This window comes from Silene latifolia, chromosome 5 (genome assembly GCF_048544455.1).
Source record: "Silene latifolia isolate original U9 population chromosome 5, ASM4854445v1, whole genome shotgun sequence".
In the NCBI taxonomy this organism is placed as follows: domain Eukaryota; kingdom Viridiplantae; phylum Streptophyta; class Magnoliopsida; order Caryophyllales; family Caryophyllaceae; genus Silene; species Silene latifolia.
In genome coordinates, this window is record NC_133530.1 from 30,426,076 (window position 1) to 30,450,009 (window position 23,934).

The 23,934-nt window shown below is 37.9% G+C and overlaps 2 long non-coding RNA genes across 3 annotated transcripts; both read right to left on the bottom strand.

The window, feature by feature from the left end:
• LOC141656046 (uncharacterized) lies at positions 1–22,934 on the bottom strand. Of its 2 annotated transcripts, XR_012548304.1 has the most exons (5): positions 22,819–22,934; positions 1,239–1,260; positions 687–863; positions 175–212; positions 1–30 (listed from the first exon to the last, which is right to left on the bottom strand). It is a non-coding gene; the product is annotated as an uncharacterized LOC141656046 (long non-coding RNA). The 2 variants fall into 2 exon arrangements; XR_012548303.1 differs by lacking the exons at positions 1–30; positions 175–212 and having other exon boundaries at positions 560–863.
• Positions 15,211–18,402, bottom strand: LOC141656045 (uncharacterized). Its single transcript, XR_012548302.1, has 3 exons — positions 18,260–18,402; positions 18,093–18,160; positions 15,211–15,368 (listed from the first exon to the last, which is right to left on the bottom strand). It is a non-coding gene; the product is annotated as an uncharacterized LOC141656045 (long non-coding RNA).
• Positions 22,935–23,934: the final 1,000 nt, after the last annotated feature.

The following is a 23,934-nucleotide window of genomic DNA, read 5'->3' on the forward strand; positions in this document are numbered from 1 at the left end:
GGCCGCTGTAAGTGTGTGTGTTTACCATATCTGGATGCGAGAAAACAAAGCTATTGAGGATAAGCTGAACATGAGGGAGGAAAAAGAATCAAACTTTTCAAAACCGCGACAACTCCTGCTAGACAACTCGCTTAACTACCGATCACAAAATATAACAAGATGAAAGGGAATCACCTTAGTGATCATCTGACCAATGCCTCCATCTAACACTTCTGTGAAAGCCAGTAATTAAGTATTAGAACACATGCTTACCTACAACATCGGCCTTAATTATAATTATCCGAAATTAATAAGAATTGAAGCAACGAGTTTAATCAATCGATTTGGTATCGTGAATTCAAACAGAGAAAATGCAAAGAACGACAATAGGAGAGAAAGAGACGGACAATGGATAAATGGAGAGTGAAACCCTAGAATTATATTATATCTCAAAGTGAAGCCACCTATAATTGCTCACACAAAACACATTACACTACCAAAAGTAATAATATCATAAACCTAAACATAAAAAACTGATAGTCAAAGAGATAAATCAAAACTACCATCAAAATCTCTTCTTGAAACGCATCGATGACATGATTAAAGTACACCAACAACAAATTATAGCAAATAATTAAAACCTTAAAAAGCGATCAAGCAATTAAGAACTAAATAAAATCGAAAAGCTTAAAATTAAAAGAAGCAACCTTTGGAATTGTAGTATTGGTCCCCAATGTCGACAATTAGTTCATAGGCATCGTCGTCGGAGTAATCAAATCTGAAACCCATTGTTTTGCTCCAAAGGCCAGTCCCGAATTTACAAGTCCCCTGTATAAGTTATGGACCTCGCGGTCATCCACTTCTATATGCTCTACCCATGTCACCTTCATTATAACACAATTTAGTTCAAATTCAAGTTAGTATTACATCAGTTACTGCAAAGTAGGCTAAATGGCTCACAAAAATGGATGTGTTTCTTTGTTGAATATTCATTTCCGTTTAATACAAGTCATCCTTAGGGTTAATGCTGAGTACTACCAATCCCTTCTACCTCGTCATTTACAGGAATTTTTTGTATTAGATAAAATAATTGTATCACGATTGCTATTAGATCAACAACAATATGTATGATCGGAAATTGTCGTTTGATTTATCTATGTTACTCAAACTTGGTATCAACAAAAATATGTATATATGACGGGAAACCGTATCATTTAAAACCAGTGATGAAGAATAAATAACATAGGAATTCATAATACCTTAGAGTAACCACTAGCAGACCTGTTGAGTTTATGAATTCAAGTACCTAAGAGGGGGAGTAGGTGAATTAGGTACTATTTAAAAATTTATAACTCCAACTTTATTGAATTAAAGTGAGTTACGAGACCAAAAGAGATGAGAAGATACTTTGAATAATATTGAAAGATTGAACAAGTATCACGATGAATGTTTGCTGAAGTATGAAAGTAACAATCGTTCTGACTGTAGCTATTTGTCTCAGTTTGTGGAATACGACTGCAGACCAAATGTGACAGTATGATGAACTGTTACTTCTAAGGTTAAGCAAAGCAAGACAAACAAACAAAGTAAAATTGCAGCGGAAATAAAGTAAAACAATTGAACACAAGATTTTTGAATTGGTTCGACAAATACTCAAGTGCCTACGTCCAATCTACCTTTTTATTGCTTTCTTTTAGTGATCTACTCCGACAACTAAAAGCCCCTTACAATAAAAGACACCAACCTACTCCGGTTGTAAAGCTAGTACAAGAACTACTCCGTTCTTATGACAAGCTAACTCGCAACCTACTCCGGTTGCCAAGAGTTAAAGACTACTCCGTCCTAAACTCTACTAACACACTTAGAATGTTATAGGATCAAGTTTCCACTAACATATTCTTAGCAAAGAATAGAGATGGACAACTTTTACAAGATCAACAATTCTTATGCAAGAGAGTTTAGTATATTAAAGTAACAGTAGCCACGACTGTAACAACTTGAAGACTCTTTAAAGGTTTTGCAAATGACACACGGTTTAAAGCTTTGAAAAACAAATTTGCAAACTTGAAAATAAATTCAGAAAGAAGTCTTAGGTTTTATGAGGAGGATGGCACGTCTTATATAGAGGAGGTGAGTGAAGGGGTTGCTAGGGTTTTGAAGGGTCAAAGACCACACATGTGAAGGACATTTGCAACCATCCAAAACTTGCACCAAAGAGGGCTCTTTTGCAAAGGCAAGAATAGAGAAAGAGTGTTTGAAAGATAACCTTAAAAGCTCATGCAAATTCAGAAAACAAAGGATGTGAGACAAGTCACATGATAACAAGTTAACACAAATATGGCAAAAAGCATTTTTTGTTTTCTAAAAGACCAAAGGGTTGAATTTGCATAAAGAGGAAATATTTTGAAATTAATAATAATTCAAACCACTCTTTATTGAAGATCATCTCCTAATAAAAATCTGAAGTTTTATCTTTGAAAAATAAGAGTCACGAGAAAGCTTTTTTGAAAGATAAAAAGGACTTCAAGTTTTACGAATTGTGGCAACAATCCAAGCAGCTGTTTACTAATGAAAGCAACAGTCGTCTGGACTGTTTCTATTACTCTAAGATACTCTACTTTCTCACTTGTACATTAGATGACACTTAACTTAATACAATGAGATGATTAACAACTTCAACACTTCTTAATCCATGCTTGATTACATCAATAAACCTGAAAAGGTAAACTAAGATAGCACAAATCAAATGGGCATGTCATCATCAACCATAAGGAACCCAACAAATTCCCCCTTTGATGATGACAAGCCCCAAACGAATGTATAAGCAATGTAGCACCTTGATTCAAGATTTTAAGCAAGCAAGATCAAATGAGAGAATGGACAATATTACCTTACCTAAGGCAAAAGCTAGAATCAAACTACCATGACAATTTTACATTGCCCCAAAACAAGAATCAAGCTAAGAAGGTTAGGCAAGACATTAGTTAATCAATAAGCAAAGAGATTCAAAGCATGAGTTTACCTTTTCCCCCTCTTGACATCATCAAACGGATAGGTATGTCAAAAGCATTAGAGTGCAGATAATTCACAAGAAAACACAAAAAGACACATGTAATCGTGACAAGGTAACAAAGTCAACATAAACAAGGATTAAACATAAGTTAATCAAAGTTCACCATGGCTAAATAAAGTTTAACATACACCACCAAATGTCAAAATAACAAGCAAAGAAAATAATGTCTTAGAAGGGCACAAACAAGGTGGGACAAAATGAAAGAGGGCACGGGCAAGGATAAGAGGGCCGAGAAGAAAGGGATAGGCTAAGGGGAGGAAGCTTGTTCACCATCCGAGCCACTACCCAAAGGATCATCATCCACATTAGCATCATCACCAATTTCCTTTGTTGACACGAGGGTGGAAATGATATCCACCTCACCACGGATGAGGTCCACTGTAGAAGCAAGGGCCGAGATTGCCAAATCCTTTTGACGAGCATCTTCCTTAAGCCAAGCACTCAACTCAGCCACGGCATTAAGAACTTCCCGCATACTACCCGTATTTACTTGACTAGATGACCCAACCTCCGGATCCTTCTTAATTTTCACCGAGATTAATTCATCATTTTCAACTTTGATGAGCATTTTTCCCATTTGACCATCACTCATAACATCACACATGTCCAATGACCCCAAGCTAGTACTCACTAAAACCCCATGTGCCTTAAGCACAACCGACAACCATATTCCATAGGGTAAGTGTAGCACACTAGAAGAGGGTCTACGAAGTTTGGTCGAAATAAGATGAAAACGCTTGAACATTAACCCAACTAAGTTCACCTTCTTATGAGTTGCAATGTGATAAATAAGGTATTGTTGGGCTATGGTAAGCTTTCCCCGATCACCCGAGGGATAATTGATCGACACAACATGTTAAAAATGATTCGAAGAGGAGGGGGTATTTGGGTGTTGCTCACTGGACCAGGAGAGACAGTTTTGGGACACACTACTTGGGCGACATTAAGGGGTGAGGCATAAGGTAAAGCGACCCAAGTTTCGGAGGGAAGTTTGTCATAACCTCCGACTGGAATATCAAGGGCGGTAGCAAAATCAGATTGAGACAGTTTCAGAGGCTTACCGTTCACTTTAGCCGTAAGAGATTCACCCGACTTATCAATTCGGACAGTTGCAAAGAATTGAATCACTTCACTCACAAAGACCGGTTCACGCATTTCCAGTAACTTTTCCCAACCTTGAGCTAAGATCATGTCACGGACTGAATGAAAAGCAGGCGGCTCAAACCAGGTTTGGTTGTAAACCCGAGGAGAATGGATTGCCTTGGGATGCATTAGCCTCTCACAATTTTTGTAGATGGAGGTAGAGAGGTCTATACTTTCAAGGTGATCCCAAACAATAGCCAAATCCCATTTAGAGGTTAGGAAAACCGGATCTGAGGGAGAAAGGTACACAAGTTTCTTCTTTAATTGTTTTGATTTTTTTCAGAGGTGGTTCACTGGGTGTGGGTGTTTCATCAGGGGAATTAACAAGAGGGTTTTCGATGTTGCTTTGTTCGACATTTTCAGAAATTGGGGGTAATTGGGATGAGGAAGCTTTGTCTTTTCTTTTGTTGTTTTTCTTCGCCGGAGTCGGGTCAGACTCGGCGGACTTGGTTGGATTCTCATTTAGATCAAACTCGGTCTCTTCAACATCTTCAACATTTACCAATACCGGTTCAGATGAAGAGCTTGGAACAGCAGAGCTTTTCTTCCGACCTCCTTGTGTGCGCCGTCCTACCATAGTGGAGATGGGGATGTCGTCGGATGATGGAGGATCAGTGAGGGTCGGTGATGGTTGTGGGTTTGGTGGATCTGGGTTAGATGAAGGAATCGGGTTTGAGGTCTGTGGAGGAAAGGCGTAGGAGATTTTGGGTGAAGTCATTGTTTGAGTTGTTGATGTCGGTGGGTTTGATGTGACAGGTGGTGAGGTAATTTTTGTTGGTTTCACGGGTATGGTAGTATTGAAAGAGGTTTTTACCATGGTGGGTTAAGGGTAGGTTAGATATGAGGGAGTTAGTGGATTTGGGAGATGAAGAGGTAAGTGGACGTTGGGTTAGAAGGTTGGACGGGTATAGATGAGTAAATGGCCCAATAAATGTGGTAAGTGAGGTGGTTGGCCCAACTAAACATATTTAATCACTCGAAATAAAAACGCAAGGTAGCATATAATAAACGTAAATTTAGATATGAGGTTGAGTGATTACCGGCTCACAAATACGGTGTCAATTTTTGGTCTAAACATGATGTCAATGCACTTAGAACACTTAATAACATATATCCAATTTTAATTTAATCAATTAAGGAAATTTGTAAAACTCACACTAAAAATCACAAGCAATTGATTAACCCAATTTCTAATCTAAATTTCTCAAAATGTTCTCTTGCAAGTGGCTTAGTGAAAATATCGGCAATTTGATTTTCGGTTTTGCAAAAGATAAGTTTAATATGTCCTTTTTCAACATGATCACGAATAAAGTGGTGACGAATATCAATATGTTTGGTTTTAGAGTGTTGAATAGGATTTTTGGAAATATTTATTGCACTCGTATTATCACACATTAAGGGAATGGAGTCAAAAATAATACCAAAATCCAAGAGTTGTTGTTTTACCCAAAGAAGTTGAGAACAACAATGTGCCGCACTAACATACTCACTTTCGGCCGTAGAAAGAGCTACCGTGTTTTGTTTCTTTGAGCCCCAAGAAGTCAAGCAAGGACCCAAGAACGTTGCAATTCCGGAGGTACTCTTTCTATCCACCGTGCACCCCGCATAGTCTGCATCCGAAAAGCCTATAAGATCAAAAGGACAATGTAAAGGGTACCATAGGTAAAGATTTTGTGTTCCAATCAAATACCGAAGAATTCGTTTAACGGCTTTGAAATGTGATTCTTTCGGATTTGCTTGGAACCTAGCACATAAACAAACACTAAAGAGAATGTCGGGACGACTTGCGGTCAAGTAAAGAAGTGAGCCTATCATACCTCTATACACCTTATCACTAACATTCTTACCGAGTTCATCCTTGTCCAATTTGGACCCAGCTACCATAGGTGTATCATGAGGCTTACCATTAGTCATCCCAAATTTCTTAAGCATTTCCTTAATATACTTTTGTTGATGGATCATGATTCCATCCTTTGATTGCTTAATTTGGAGCCCAAGGAAGAATCCTAGCTCCCCCATCATGCTCATTTCAAACTCCGATTTCATTAGTTCCGAAAAGTATAAGTAAAGGAGTTCATTTGTTGCACCAAATATAATGTCATCAACATATACTTGTACAACCAACAGTTCACTGGACTGTTGCTTCAAGAACAATGTTTTGTCAACGGAGCCTCTTTTAAAACCATTTTCAATAAGAAATTTAGACAATCTATCATACCAACATCTTGGTGCTTGTTTTAAACCATAAAGAGCTTTGTCTAATTTGAAAACATGGTTAGGCAAGTCATTGTTCTCAAAACCTATGGTTGCTCTACAAAGACATCTTCTTCCAAATATCCATTTAAGAAAGCGGTTTTGACATCCATTTGGAAGAGTTTAATGCCTTTGTGAGCATGAAAAGCTATAAGCAATCGTATGGCCTCAAGTCTAGCTACCGGTGCATAGGTTTCATCGTAATCAATACCCTCTTGTTGGTTATAACCTTGCACCATTAGTCTAGCCTTGTTCCTTACAATTTCTCCCGAGTCATCAAGCTTGTTGCGAAAGACCCACCTAGTACCAATGACGGTACGATTAGGCGGTCTAGGGACTAAGTGCCATACCTCGTTTCTTTTGAATTGATTGAGCTCTTCTTGCATTGCAAGCAACCAGTCTGCATCAGTCAAGGCGACTGTTACATTTGAAGGTTCAATTTGAGAAAGGAAGGCATTGTGGGCACAATACTCATTGAGATGAGCGAGATTGTTGAGGGATGATCTTGTTCGAATTCCCGAGTTGAGATCACTTATGAGATTAGTGAGTGGATGAAAGCTTTGATGTTTCCACTTCTTTGGAACAATGGTTTCTTGTTCCCCCTCAACAAAGATCGATCCACAGTGACTGTTTCTTTTGGCCTGGAAGGATCTTCATCTTCACTGTTTTGAGTTACTTCAGTTCTGGAGGTGGAGGCAACAGTCGTTGGGTCTGTTTCTTCCAGAGAAGGATCAGTAGCAGAGGTGCTACGTGTTCCCCCTGAGTTGATGATCTCCTTTGAAGGTGACAGTCTCTGTGTCTGTTGCAATTCAGTGCTGGGAGCTTCTTCATCCATGAACACGAAGTCCTTTCGAACAAGACCAATCTCAAACTCATCATCCTCATCCTCATCATCATCATCCATGTTTTGTACCTGTCCAAGTACACTAGATTCATCAAAAATGACATGGATGCTTTCTTCAATTAACAAGGTTCGTTTATTGTAAACTTTATAGGCCTTGTTATGATCGGAGTACCCAATAAATACTCCTTCATCACTACGTGGATCGAACTTACCCAAATTGTTTTTACCATTGTTATGAACAAAACATTTGCTTCCAAAACATCTAAAATATGAAATGTTGAAAGATTGAAAGATTGAACAAGTATCACGATGAATGTTTGCTGAAGTATGAAAGTAACAATCGTTCTGACTTTAGCTATTTGTCTCAGTTTGTGGAATACGACTGCAGACCAAATGTGACAGTATGATGAACTGTTACTTCTAAGGTTAAGCAAAGCAAGACAAACAAACAAAGTAAAATTGCAGCGGAAATAAAGTAAAACAATTGAACACAAGATTTTTGAATTGGTTCGGCAAATACTCAAGTGCCTACGTCCAATATACCTTTTTATTGCTTTCTTTTAGTGATCTACTCCGACAACTAAAAGACCCTTACAATAAAAGACACCAACCTACTTCGGATGTAAAGCTAGTACAAGAACTACTCCGTTCTTATGACAAGCTAACTCGCAACCTACTCCGGTTGCCAAGAGTTAAAGACTACTCCGTCCTAAACTCTACTAACACACTTAGAATGTTATAGGATCAAGTTTCCACTAACATATTCTTAGCAAAGAATAGAGATGGACAACTTTTACAAGATCAACAATTCTTAAGCAAGAGAGTTTAGTATATTAACGTAACAGTAGCCACGACTGTAACAACTTGAAGACTCTTTAAAGGTTTTGCAAATGACACACGGTTTAAAGCTTTGAAAAACAAATTTGCAAACTTGAAAATAAATTCAGAAAGAAGTCTTAGGTTTTATGAGGAGGATGGCACGTCTTATATAGAGGAGGTGAGTGAAGGGGTTGCTAGGGTTTTGAAGGGTCAAAGACCACACATGTGAAGGACATTTGCAACCACCCAAAACTTGCACCAAAGAGGGCTCTTTTGCAAAGGCAAGAATAGAGAAAGAGTGTTTGAAAGATAACCTTAAAAGCTCATGCAAATTCAGAAAACAAAGGATGTGAGACAAGTCACATGATAACAAGTTAACACAAATATGGCAAAAAGCATTTTTTGTTTTCTAAAAGACCAAAGGGTTGAATTTGCATAAAGAGGAAATATTTTGAAATTAATAATAATTCAAACCACTCTTTATTGAAGATCATCTCCTAATAAAAATCTGAAGTTTTATCTTTGAAAAATAAGAGTCACGAGAAAGCTTTTTTGAAAGATAAAAAGGACTTCAAGTTTTACGAATTGTGGCAACAATCCAAGCAGCTGTTTACTAATGAAAGCAACAGTCGTCTGGACTGTTTCTATTACTCTAAGATACTCTACTTTCTCACTTGTACATTAGATGACACTTAACTTAATACAATGAGATGATTAACAACTTCAACACTTCTTAATCCATGCTTGATTACATCAATAAACCTGAAAAGGTAAACTAAGATAGCACAAATCAAATGGGCATGTCATCATCAACCATAAGGAACCCAACAAATTATACCTTTAATGATGACAAGCCCCAAACGAATGTATAAGCAATGTAGCACCTTGATTCAAGATTTTAAGCAAGCAAGATCAAAATGAGAGAATGGACAATATTACCTTACCTAAGGCAAAAGCTAGAATCAAACTACCATGACAATTTTACATTGCCCCAAAACAAGAATCAAGCTAAGAAGGTTAGGCAAGACATTAGTTAATCAATAAGCAAAGAGATTCAAAGCATGAGTTTACCTTTTCCCCCTCTTGACATCATCAAACGGATAGGTATGTCAAAAGAATTAGAGTGCAGATAATTCACAAGAAAACACAAAAAGACACATGTAATCGTGACAAGGTAACAAAGTCAACATAAACAAGGATTAAACATAAGTTAATCAAAGTTCACCATGGCTAAATAAAGTTTAACATACACCACCAAATGTCAAAATAACAAGCAAAGAAAATAATGTCTTAGAAGGGCACAAACAAGGTGGGACAAAATGAAAGAGGGCACGGGCAAGGATAAGAGGGCCGAGAAGAAAGGGATAGGCTAAGGGGAGGAAGCTTGTTCACCATCCGAGCCACTACCCAAAGGATCATCATCCACATTAGCATCATCACCAATTTCCTTTGTTGACACGAGGGTGGAAATGATATCCACCTCACCACGGATGAGGTCCACTGTAGAAGCAAGGGCCGAGATTGCCAAATCCTTTTGACGAGCATCTTCCTTAAGCCAAGCACTCAACTCAGCCACGGCATTAAGAACTTCCCGCATACTACCCGTATTTACTTGACTAGACGACCCAACCTCCGGATCCTTCTTAATTTTCACCGAGATTAATTCATCATTTTCAACTTTGATGAGCATTTTTCCCATTTGACCATCACTCATAACATCACACATGTCCAATGACCCCAAGCTAGTACTCACTAAAACCCCATGTGCCTTAAGCACAACCGACAACCATATTCCATAGGGTAAGTGTAGCACACTAGAAGAGGGTCTACGAAGTTTGGTCGAAATAAGATGAAAACGCTTGAACATTAACCCAACTAAGTTCACCTTCTTATGAGTTGCAATGTGATAAATAAGGTATTGTTGGGCTATGGTAAGCTTTCCCCGATCACCCGAGGGATAATTGATCGACACAACATGTTAAAAATGATTCGAAGAGGAGGGGGTATTTGGGTGTTGCTCACTGGACCAGGAGAGACAGTTTTGGGACACACTACTTGGGCGACATTAAGGGGTGAGGCATAAGGTAAAGCGACCCAAGTTTCGGAGGGAAGTTTGTCATAACCTCCGACTGGAATATCAAGGGCGGTAGCAAAATCAGATTGAGACAGTTTCAGAGGCTTACCGTTCACTTTAGCCGTAAGAGATTCACCCGACTTATCAATTCGGACAGTTGCAAAGAATTGAATCACTTCACTCACAAAGACCGGTTCACGCATTTCCAGTAACTTTTCCCAACCTTGAGCTAAGATCATGTCACGGACTGAATGAAAAGCAGGCGGCTCAAACCAGGTTTGGTTGTAAACCCGAGGAGAATGGATTGCCTTGGGATGCATTAGCCTCTCACAATTTTTGTAGATGGAGGTAGAGAGGTCTATACTTTCAAGGTGATCCCAAACAATAGCCAAATCCCATTTAGAGGTTAGAAAACCGGATCTGAGGGAGAAAGGTACACAAGTTTCTTCTTTAATTGTTTTGATTTTTTTCAGAGGTGGTTCACTGGGTGTGGGTGTTTCATCAGGGGAATTAACAAGAGGGTTTTCGATGTTGCTTTGTTCGACATTTTCAGAAATTGGGGGTAATTGGGATGAGGAAGCTTTGTCTTTTTTTTTTGTTGTTTTTCTTCGCCGAGTCGGGTCAGACTCGGCGGACTTGGTTGGATTCTCATTTAGATCAAACTCGGTCTCTTCAACATCTTCAACATTTACCAATACCGGTTCAGATGAAGAGCTTGGAACAGCAGAGCTTTTCTTCCGACCTCCTCGTGTGCGCCGTCCTACCATAGTGGAGATGGGGATGTCGTCGGATGATGGAGGATCAGTGAGGGTCGGTGATGGTTGTGGGTTTGGTGGATCTGGGTTAGATGAAGGAATCGGGTTTGAGGTCTGTGGAGGAAAGGCGTAGGAGATTTTGGGTGAAGTCATTGTTTGAGTTGTTGATGTCGGTGGGTTTGATGTGACAGGTGGTGAGGTAATTTTTGTTGGTTTCACGGGTATGGTAGTATTGAAAGAGGTTTTTACCATGGTGGGTTAAGGGTAGGTTAGATATGAGGGAGTTAGTGGATTTGGGAGATGAAGAGGTAAGTGGACGTTGGGTTAGAAGGTTGGACGGGTATAGATGAGTAAATGGCCCAATAAATGTGGTAAGTGAGGTGGTTGGCCCAACTAAACATATTTAATCACTCGAAATAAAAACGCAAGGTAGCATATAATAAACGTAAATTTAGATATGAGGTTGAGTGATTACCGGCTCACAAATACGGTGTCAATTTTTGGTCTAAACATGATGTCAATGCACTTAGAACACTTAATAACATATATCCAATTTTAATTTAATCAATTAAGGAAATTTGTAAAACTCACACTAAAAATCACAAGCAATTGATTAACCCAATTTCTAATCTAAATTTCTCAAAATGTTCTCTTGCAAGTGGCTTAGTGAAAATATCGGCAATTTGATTTTCGGTTTTGCAAAAGATAAGTTTAATATGTCCTTTTTCAACATGATCACGAATAAAGTGGTGACGAATATCAATATGTTTGGTTTTAGAGTGTTGAATAGGATTTTTGGAAATATTTATTGCACTCGTATTATCACACATTAAGGGAATGGAGTCAAAAATAATACCAAAATCCAAGAGTTGTTGTTTTACCCAAAGAAGTTGAGAACAACAATGTGCCGCACTAACATACTCACTTTCGGCCGTAGAAAGAGCTACCGTGTTTTGTTTCTTTGAGCCCCAAGAAGTCAAGCAAGGACCCAAGAACGTTGCAATTCCGGAGGTACTCTTTCTATCCACCGTGCACCCCGCATAGTCCGCATCCGAAAAGCCTATAAGATCAAAAGGACAATGTAAAGGGTACCATAGGTAAAGATTTTGTGTTCCAATCAAATACCGAAGAATTCGTTTAACGGCTTTGAAATGTGATTCTTTCGGATTTGCTTGGAACCTAGCACATAAACAAACACTAAAGAGAATGTCGGGACGACTTGCGGTCAAGTAAAGAAGTGAGCCTATCATACCTCTATACACCTTATCACTAACATTCTTACCGAGTTCATCCTTGTCCAATTTGGACCCAGCTACCATAGGTGTATCATGAGGCTTACCATTAGTCATCCCAAATTTCTTAAGCATTTCCTTAATATACTTTTGTTGATGGATCATGATTCCATCCTTTGATTGCTTAATTTGGAGCCCAAGGAAGAATCCTAGCTCCCCCATCATGCTCATTTCAAACTCCGATTTCATTAGTTCCGAAAAGTATAAGTAAAGGAGTTCATTTGTTGCACCAAATATAATGTCATCAACATATACTTGTACAACCAATTCCACTGGATCGTTGCTTCAAGAACAATGTTTTGTCAACGGAGCCTCTTTTAAAACCATTTTCAATAAGAAATTTAGACAATCTATCATACCAACATCTTGGTGCTTGTTTTAAACCATAAAGAGCTTTGTCTAATTTGAAAACATGGTTAGGCAAGTCATTGTTCTCAAAACCCGGTGGTTGCTCTACAAAGACATCTTCTTCCAAATATCCATTTAAGAAAGCGGTTTTGACATCCATTTGGAAGAGTTTAATGCCTTTGTGAGCCGCAAAAGCTATAAGCAATCGTATGGCCTCAAGTCTAGCTACCGGTGCATAGGTTTCATCGTACTCAATACCCTCTTGTTGGTTATAACCTTGCACCACTAGTCTAGCCTTGTTCCTTACAATTTCTCCCGAGTCATCAAGCTTGTTGCGAAAGACCCACCTAGTACCAATGACGGTACGATTAGGCGGTCTAGGGACTAAGTGCCATACCTCGTTTCTTTTGAATTGATTGAGCTATTCTTGCATTGCAAGCAACCAGTCTGCATCAGTCAAGGCGACTGTTACATTTGAAGGTTCAATTTGAGAAAGGAAGGCATTGTGGGCACAATACTCATTGAGATGAGCGAGATTGTTGAGGGATGATCTTGTTCGAATTCCCGAGTTGAGATCACTTGTGAGATTAGTGAGTGGATGAGAGCTTTGATGTTTCCACTTCTTTGGAACAATGGTTTCTTGTTCCCCCTCAACAAAGATCGATCCACAATGATCTGTTTTTTTGGCCTGGAAGGATCTTCATCTTCACCGTGTTTGAGTTACTTGATTGAGGTGGAGGCAACAATCGTTGTTGGTCTGTTGCTTCCAGAGAAGGATCGAGCAGAGGTGCTACGTGTTCCCCCCCCGAGTTGCTGATCTCCTTTGAAGGTGACAGTCTCGTGTCCGTTGCAATTCAGATCTTTGGGAGCTTCTTCATCCGTGAACACGAAGTCCTTTCGAACAAGACCAATCTCAAACTCATCATCCTCATCCTCATCATCATCATCCATGTTTTGTACCTGTCCAAGTACACTAGATTCATCAAAAATGACATGGATGCTTTCTTCAATTAACAAGGTTCGTTTATTGTAAACTTTATAGGCCTTGCTATGATCGGAGTACCCAATAAATACTCCTTCATCACTACGTGGATCGAACTTACCCAAATTGTTTTTACCATTGTTATGAACAAAACATTTGCTTCCAAAACATCTAAAATATGAAATGTTGGGTTTTCTTCCACGTAGCGATTCATAAGGAGTTTTATTCAATATACTCCTTATCATGACACGATTATGAATGTAGCAAGCGGTATTTACCGCTTCGGCCCAAAAGTTCTTAGGCAACTTACTAGATAATTACATTGTTCTAGCCATTCCTTCAAGGGTTCTATTCATCCTTTCAACCACACCATTTTGTTGTGGGGTTCTGGGAGCCGAGAAGTTATGTTCTACACCATTGTCATCACAATAAGCACCAAATGATGAGTTTTCGAATTCGGTTCCGTGATCGGTTCTCATTGAAACAAGTTTTAAACCAAGTTTATTTTGAATCTTTCTTAACCAAATTAGAAACTCATCAAATGTCTCATCCTTAGAGCTTAGGAAGAGTGCCCAAACGAACCTAGAGTAATCATCAACAATGACACACACATAACGACTACCACCTCTACTTCTAGTTCTCATTGGTCCACACAAGTCGATATGTAAAAGTTGCAAAGGTTGAGATGTACTCATAATTCTTTTGGATTTAAAGGAACTTCTAACATGTTTACCTCTAGCACATTCATCACATACTTTATCAAAATCAAACTTTATATTAGGAATGCCTTCAACTAAGTCAAGTCTTTTAAGGGTATTAAGAGTTTTTGTACTAACATGAGCAAACCTTTTATGCCATAACCAAGGATCATTGTTCATTACACTCATGCAAGACATGGTGTGACCGGATAGAGAGTTCAAATTAGTTAAGTAAACATCTTTGACACGTCTTCCTTCGAGTATTAGTTCATTAGTAGTGGCATCAAATATTCGACACACATTAGCACTAAATTCTACAAAGTTACTCTTATCACAAAGTTGAGAGATGCTAAGGAGATTATGTTTCAAACCTTTGACAAGCCGCACATTGTCGACACAAAGTAAGGATGACTTACCAACTTTTCCAATGCCAATTACTTCACCTTTCTTGTTGTCACCAAACCTTACCGTGCCACCATCATATGCTTTAAGTGAGAGGAATTGGCTTCTATCACCCGTCATGTGACGAGAGCATCCACTATCCAAGTATCAATTGCGGCCGCCTCTCACCAAGCCCTACACAAGATTAGTTTTTGAGTTTAGGAACCCAAATAAATTTGGGTCCCTTTTTGTGATCAACATAACTTGTGGTGTCTTTCTTAATGCTCATTTCTTTTAATGTTTTGGTGTTCTTGTCAATGTCATCAAACCGTTTTGTACATCCATTGAAAACATGACCATTGTTGTGACACCCTCAATTATTGCGGAAAAGAAAACACGTAATTCTACAGAAAAACTGACAGGATATGTTTGTAATAGGTTCAATTGGGTAAAAACCTGTAATTTTTAAAACTTTTCTAAACCATTCACAAACATTTCCAAAAGGAGGGTGCCAAAACCTGCAAATGCTAACAAACTAATTTACATAACAAAGCTAAAGACAAGAAAATATAGTGATACAAACCAAAGTAAAAGAGGGAGACATATGTCCCTAAAATGTATGTGACATAAAAAGGGTTTAAGGGTCACAATGAAATAAAACTAGTCTAGGTCCCAAGGTTACTTTGCTCGCTAGCTCGTCCATGTACCCCATATATGCATCACCTACCTGTCATTCGCATTTTATACAAATACGAAAGCCACGAAGACAAAGTGGGGAGTAACTCCGAGTTCTCCCAGCCACGAAATGTCATAATTAATATAACATGCAAACATAAGAATATGAATATGAATAACACATAGCCTTAGCATATAGATGCTAGACAATCGTGCTTATCATGTGAACAACAATATAACAACACATAGTCCTAGCATGTGAATACTAGACCGACTCATACTACACTATCATGTGAATCACATAACATCCAGGAATCCAAACTCTATCAACCATAGCCGGCTTGCATCTCACCTTCTATGATTCATAGAATCATCAAACAAGAAAGGGCAATATATCAAAGACAGGCATAAGTTCTTAGTACGGTCAATAGTCACTTTGTAACTCGAGTCTATACCACGAGGTAGGGAAGGTAATCGAACCGGTATCCTGGCTCAGAGGTTCTATCAAAACATGACCAAGACACAACACAACCCTAGCCTAAAATCTGCGCAGACCTAGACATGCGGATACACACCACCGCACCCAAGACCCACAATTTTTCTAAAACAAAGTGAGTACCCTAAGGAGTCCACCAAAGGGTTGGCTAGTACTTAAGCTGACCACTTACTCTCAAAATAAGTAACGAGGTCATGCCCCAACTTGGATATAATCCCACCAAGTGAGGAACACAAAGGCTATTAAGCAGTGAACATATACTCGTCAAAGACTATAAAGACCTATCTATGATGAAGGCCGAAATACTCACCTAGGACCTAGTCCCAGCTAGTCCTAGCTTGAATACTTTAGCCCACACCACACAAGACAAGTAAGACACCCACTTAACCATAAGAGGGCAAAGAGTCCAACTTACCAACATAAATGCTAACATTCTATCATGTGAAAGGCTATATAAATGTCTATTCAAAGAGACAATCCAACAATATCCTCAATATCAATAATAATCCAAATTCCAGCTAACCGTTAATCTCATAATTCATGAGAACAAGCTAAAATGGCAACAAGGCAAGAAGACTCAAGTATAAAGCATCCAAAGCATCCAACAACCAACATGTGAAATGATAATTACAAATATCAAGGCATAACATAAAACATCCAATCTCACCTCAAAGACAAACCCTCGACCCGAGTCCCGCGACGGGTCATCGGTCAAATCGAGGCTGACTAGTTTAAACCTAGCTTGACCAAACTCGTTCGGTCAATCTGGCCCAGCTCAGAGTCTTGGCCTACTTTGGCCCAAATTACAAAATTTATCGCAATATTATTCTCATGCTATTTCCAATTTTTATCATGTGAAAAACGAAAGTAAAACATTAACAATCACCTAAACACTTATCAAACAACAAACACAATATCAACTACTAATGTGACATTAATTCGTCGAGTAACTCGGAATAGTTACCTTAAGCTAGCAAAGAGACAAGCAATAAACTTGAGAAAGCTTCCAAAACCCAAAATTACTCTTCATCTTCAACTACATATGAGTCACCTAAAATAATTATGTGAAAGGACGATATTAACGAATTATCGTTATATAAAATATGAGATGGAAATTAATTTAATTATATTTTAAATAAACCAAACTAGCGTCAAAACAATTTATAGATACGGCCCAAACTCGCGACTTAGCCAAAGCCACGGCCAAAGCCATCGCCTAGGCCACGGCCAAAGGCCACGCCCAAAGCCACGGCTAGGCAATCCTTTGCCACCGGCCTTTGCTAGGCTACAACAAAGTTACGGCCAGGCTACGAGAGCCACGGCCAGGCCGCTGCTAGGCCAACCTTATAAAAGTCACTCTCGTCCCAAAAATTAATTCAATCTCAACTCTCTACCCCATCTCTCTCATTACTCCGTCCTATAATATAATACTCCATAGTAACCAGATTTCCATCTCAATTTCAATATCGATATTGTCAAATATTCCATTAAAGGAATTGCTCAACATTTAGAGTATAACTCCAAGCTACTCACCCACTAGCCAAGAACAAAGGATACGACAATAATAATACAATACCACAATATTCTAACATTAATCCCAATTATACTACTCAAATTTTCAAGATTAGTAACTTCGCAAAGGCCTCTTAACACTTTCAATCGTTTAATTTGCTAAGTCCCTGACAACAATGTGCACTTTAATATATAAATTCATACTACTCTTAGACCACCAACTTCACAACTGACTATAATTAACATAAGCATCCTTCATCAGACATACCAAACTCTCGGACCATCTAAGACATTAATTATAAACCCATCTCACAAGCTAATAAAATTAAGACTAGAGACATAAATTAGTAGTACTCACAAAATTATACTATAACAACTATCAAAATTCCTAAGTAATTGCTACTAATCTCGTGGTACATAATCGTGTGTCTTTAATCCAATAAACCAATATTTCAATCAGCGAAATATTTACGTTACTACGCCATTAATCCAAAGCTTAGATTATCATTCATCCACTGCCACTAACAATCTCAAAGCTCAACATACCAATTCTCAACCCATCTCCAATAATCCATTCAAATCCCATCTCACAAAGTTTGACAAAAATTATTATTACTATTATAATTAATTCATATAATACGACAACAATTACCATCAGATACTAGTACAGATATCACCACTTAATTTTGAATACGAAAAATAGTTAGCACAGATTTCATATAACCCCGAACAATAGTATTAATAATAGGATCGGTAGAATCGTGTTACCTTAAACGCCCCTTATTCTTCGAATAAATGGTCCACAAGGCACGAGCCTCACCCCGGGTCTTCGAATCCTTCATAAAAGGGCAAGAAAACGGAATAAAGAAGCTAAAAGACGACACTTTTATAAGACGGCGAAAGACAAAACCACTACAAAAAGGAGACTTTCTTACCTTAAAAGGAGGAGGAAGGAAAGGGGAAGAGAATGGTACAAAAATTACGGAATTTGGTCGAGAAATGGGCCGGGATCTGAGGTTGAATGTCGACGGAAAAATGGTGATTTGGGGTTCTGTTGATTGTTGCTATTGTTTCGTTGTTGCTGGTGAAACACGAAAGGAAAGGGAAAAGAATGGGGTAGGGACGGGTGTAATAATAATAAGAATAAAAGAATGAGTGACGAGCTTGCTTGCCTGCTATATATTATACGTACGTTTCTTCATCGTTAAGTAATTTCACTCGTTTTTAAAACCGTCTCGAGTTAATAAAATCGGTTTTAGTAAAAGTTTCAGTAATAAAACGGAATCAATAATAAATAAATTTAATGAGTGAAAATAAAATAAACTCAGCTAGTTAACGGAAATAATACGATATCAGCTTGAATCGGAATTATTAGCGATTTTTACAAAATTAACGGATATTAATAAAAATTGCTATTTTAGTGAAATAAGCTCAAAATAGCTAATTGGACGGTTTTGTTCCCAAAATCCATCTCGGGTTCACTTAAAACAACTTTCATAAGGACTCGTAAAGAAACGGAAATTATTAAATAAACAAACTCGAACTAACTTCAATAAACTTGAACTAACTTTCAATAAACTTATTAATGATTATTAAAATTAACGTATCGAATTATGATGAAATTAATTAATTAGCTAAGCATATATATATAAATCGTTAAATGATGTAATTAAATTCAAAATAGCAATTAAAAGAATTTTATCCAACTTAATAAAATACGGGGTGTTACAATTGTCACCACAATAATTGCAAATGATGTATTCGGGAAGACCCACGTATTTCCTTCCTCTAAAATTGGTTTTAGGCTTCTGGATGCAACAGTCAGTCTGACTGTTCCATTTGAACCCCAAACCAGCAGCTTTATCACATTTATCGGCTTGATTCGTGAGGAAGTTTAACACGGTTTGACTTCCTTCCCAATTTTTGGTGATGTTCTTAGCATTAACAAGTTCATTGGTCAAGTCATTGACACGAGAGAGGAGATGCAAATTCTTTTCTTTTTCTCTCTTGAGTTCATCATTGTTAACAATTTCTATGGGCAATCTTTTCTCAACAATGAAGTCATGGGTGTGGTTGTTGAGTTTAGACACGAGATATATGATTCTTTCTTTGGACTCTTCATATTTAGATGTCATCTCGTCAAGTCTTTTGTTTAGATCAACGACTTCATCGGATCTATGGTGAAGAGAAGACCTAGAAGTGCTACATTCGGGCATTCCTTTTTGAAAGAAGGTAAGCCTATCATGGAGACCTCCTATTTTATTCTTGAGACAAACGACCTCACTTTTAAGACACTCGTTTTCATTTTCCAACTATTCACTCTTTTCTTTAGACTTGTATAAATCTTTGTTGGAAGCAACAGTCTTAGACACTGTTTCTCTTAAGTCTACAACTTCAACTACAAGGTCATAGATCTCATTTTCAAGAGCATCTTTGTCCTTCAAAAGATCATAACGTTCCTTGGTTAGTGAGGAAACTTGCATCACCAAGGTAGTGTTGACATTTTCAAGGTCAGACACGTCCGTGGGTGTCAACCTAAGACGCTCTAGTTCTTTAGTCAAATGTTTGTTTAACTTATTGACTCTTTTAACTTCGTTATAAGCCTCAGAAGTGACAGTGACGCAGTCTGTTGCTTTTAGTTCATTTTTCAGATTAAAGTTCTCTTGAGCAATTTCCTCAATCTCATTTTGCATTACATCAAGCTTATCATTTTGAGACCGACATTTATCAAAAAGTTGATCAAGAAGCTTACATACTTTCTCTTTGGAGTAAGTTCTAGCCTTGGCCTTTAGATGATTTACCTCGTTGTCGGAATCGGAGTCGGAATCGTCGGGGTTAGCCATGAGGCATCTTAAGTGTTCAAGTTTTGAGGTTTTTGAGACTTTTTCTTTACCATGATTTGCAAGACACATTTTAGCCTCAAGTTCCTCCTCGATGAGTTCCTCATCTTCCTCGGAGTCGGACATTCCCCAAATAGCACTCATGACTCTATGTTTATAATCCTTTTTAACCTTTTCTCTTCTTTCCTTTGATTTGATTTCTTCCCACTTGGGACATTCTTTAATTTGGTGAGTTTTATCACCACATTTAAAGCATCCCACGGTGGAGTTAGGTCGTTTCTTAGGAAAGCGTTTTTTCGAGTAATTATTAGTGAACCTTTTGTTTCCTTGTCCATTGACCAACCCGGCTAGATTCCTTGTGAACATAGCAAACTCGTCTTCCTCCTCATCTTCTCCATCACTTGGAGAGTATGTGAGGGCGAGACTCTTTCCCTTTGATGACTCACTAGAATGCTTATCGAGGTTAAACTCGTGAGCCATTAGTGATCCCATTAGTTCATGAAGAGATAGGGTTGACAAGTCTTTAGCTTCCTCTATGGCGGTGACTTTAGGTTGTCATTTACGGGTTAGACTACGAAGGATTTTTCGAATGATGTCCTCGGACTCGAAATTCCTTCCTAGACTTTTAAGCTCATTAATAATACAAGAAAAACGTGAAGAGAAACTATTTAAGGACTCGTCTTTTGACATTCTAAACATCTCATATTGTTGCATGAGAAGGTCAATACGGTGTTTTCTTACTTGGGACGTCCCTTCATAGGAAATTACAAGGGAATCCCAAATAGATTTTGCCGTAGGACATCCGTAAATACGACTAACTTCCCCCTCACCAACACAACGTTGAAGAATCGACATTGCTTTGGAATTCTTTTCGGCAAGTTTGAAGTCGTTCTCATTGTAATTTCTTTCCTCTTTTGTCTTGGTGAAACCGTTTAGAATATCGGTTTCCTCAATGGCAAGAGGTCCATTTTGGATGATGTTCCAACATTGATAATCGATACTTTTGATGTAATGTTCCATTTTGAGTTTCCACCATCCAAAATTCGAACCGGTAAAGACCGGGATCTTGGAGTGTTTCTCGGAATCCATTACCCACGAATCAAACTCTAAGGCGATTAGCCTCGATCAAGAGCACGAGGCTCTGATACCAATTGTTGAGTTTATGGATTCAAATACCTAAGAGGGGGAGGGAGTGAATTAGGTAATATTTAAAAATTTATAACTCCAACTTTATTGAATTAAAGTGAGTTACGAGAACAAAAGAGATGAGAAGATACTTTGAATAATATTGAAAGATTGAACAAGTATCACGATGAATGTTTGCTGAAGTATGAAAGTAACAATTGTTCTGACTGTAGCTATTTGTCTCAGTTTGTGGAATACGACTGCAGACCAAATGTGACAGTATGATGAACTGTTACTTCTAAGGTTAAGCAAAGCAAGACAAACAAACAAAGTAAATGCAGCGGAAATAAAGTAAAACAATTAAACACAAGATTTTTGAATTGGTTCGGCAAATACTCAAGTGCCTACGTCCAATCTACCTTTTTATTGCTTTCTTTTAGTGATCTACTCCGACAACTAAAAGACCATTACAATAAAAGACACCAACCTACTCCGGTTGTAAAGCTAGTACAAGAACTACTCCGTTCTTATGACAAGCTAACTCGCAACCTACTCCGGTTGCCAAGAGTTAAAGACTACTCCGTCCTAAACTCTACTAACACACTTAGAATGTTATAGGATCAAGTTTCCACTAACATATTCTTAGCAAAGAATAGAGATGGACAACTTTTACAAGATCAACAATTCTTATGCAAGAGAGTTTAGTATATTAAAGTAACAGTAGCCACGACTGTAACAACTTGAAGACTCTTTAAAGGTTTTGCAAATGACACACGGTTTAAAGCTTTGAAAAACAAATTTGCAAACTTGAAAATAAATTCAGAAAGAAGTCTTAGGTTTTATGAGGAGGATGGCACGTCTTATATAGAGGAGGTGAGTGAAGGGGTTGCTAGGGTTTTGAAGGGTCAAAGACCACACATGTGAAGGACATTTGCAACCACCCAAAACTTGCACCAAAGAGGGCTCTTTTGCAAAGGCAAGAATAGAGAAAGAGTGTTTGAAATATAACCTTAAAAGCTCATGCAAATTCAGAAAACAAAGGATGTGAGACAAGTCACATGATGACAAGTTAACACAAATATGGCAAAAAGCATTTTTTGTTTTCTAAAAGACCAAAGGGTTGAATTTGCATAAAGAGGAAATATTTTGAAATTAATAATAATTCAAACCACTCTTTATTGAAGACCATCTCCTAATAAAAATCTGAAGTTTTATCTTTGAAAAATAAGAGTCACGAGAAAGCTTTTTAGAAAGATAAAAAGGACTTCAAGTTTTACGAATTGTGGCAACAATCCAAGCAGCTGTTTACTAATGAAAGCAACAGTCGTCTGGACTGTTTCTATTACTCTAAGATACTCTACTTTCTCACTTGTTCATTAGATGACACTTGACTTAATACAATGGGATGATTAACAACTTCAACACTTCTTAATCCATGCTTGATTACATCAATAAACCTGAAAAGCTAAACTAAGATAGCACAAATAAAATGGGCATGTCATCATCAACCATAAGGAACCCAACAAGACCGGATGCAGTGGTGGGCAGGTGGGGGGATGCCTGATGGTGGTGATTGCCGGAGTTGAATTGTAAAGGGTTTTTGGGTTTTGGCGGTGTGGAATCGAAGAAGACGAAGAAACGGCAACCGTGAGTTTTAATTGTGAGGGAATTGTAATGGGTTTTTATTTGGTGTTTTTTTCCTATTAAAGTCGGTTTTAATTAAAAACCGATGCAAAAACATATAATGGCGGTTTTTTAGCCTAAAAAGTTGTCACTTTGTATTAACTTTTCGCGTCATTTATAACATCGGTTGTTAATAAAACCGCCGCAATTGCCTTATGATGGCGTTTTCTATTTGGAACCGACATAAAAAGCTTATGTTATCACATCGGTTCTTACTTAAACCGCCACTATAGACCTTCTACATACATAAAAATTCCCTTCCCGCCAATTTATTGGGCTTTTCGCGTCGTTTCTATTAGAACCGCCACGATAACTGCGTCGTGATAGGGGTTTTTTCTACTAGTGATGGTAAGATATGGAGAATGTCAATGTACTGTATTCAATTTTGTCATTTTCAAGGCTGTCACTTTCCCCCTCCCATGATAGTTTCCCCTTTTTGTGTCATAAGTCCTGGATCTGTCTTAAAATCTATCACCGAGAATAAACTCCGTAATAGGATAAATTTCAAGGCTTTGACGACTTGGAAATAATTATGGTCAGTTTGTATAAAAATCACTCTTTTATTGATCATTATAATGAATGATTTTTTTATAAAAAAGATCCGTCTTACGGTGTGTTGAACCATATATGTTGATGATGACAAGTCCTTAATCTTTTCTTCCCTCCTTGACTAATATGTGTTGTCTAGACATGAGTTGTAACAGGTTTAAAAGGATTGACATCCTGAATGTAAGGGTATAGTACTTAATATAAACGTAGAATTTATAAATTGTATATTGATAATAGCAACTATGATTTACAAGGCTTTATATACTAAAATACAAGGTGTGAACAAATAATATAATTGCCATATTTTAGGAGAGAATAAAGCTAACAAATCAAACCTAACATACATTCTAATATAAGCAACTTAACTAACTTAGGTCCCTTGATTTGTGGGATCATTGTTGACTGATTGTTTA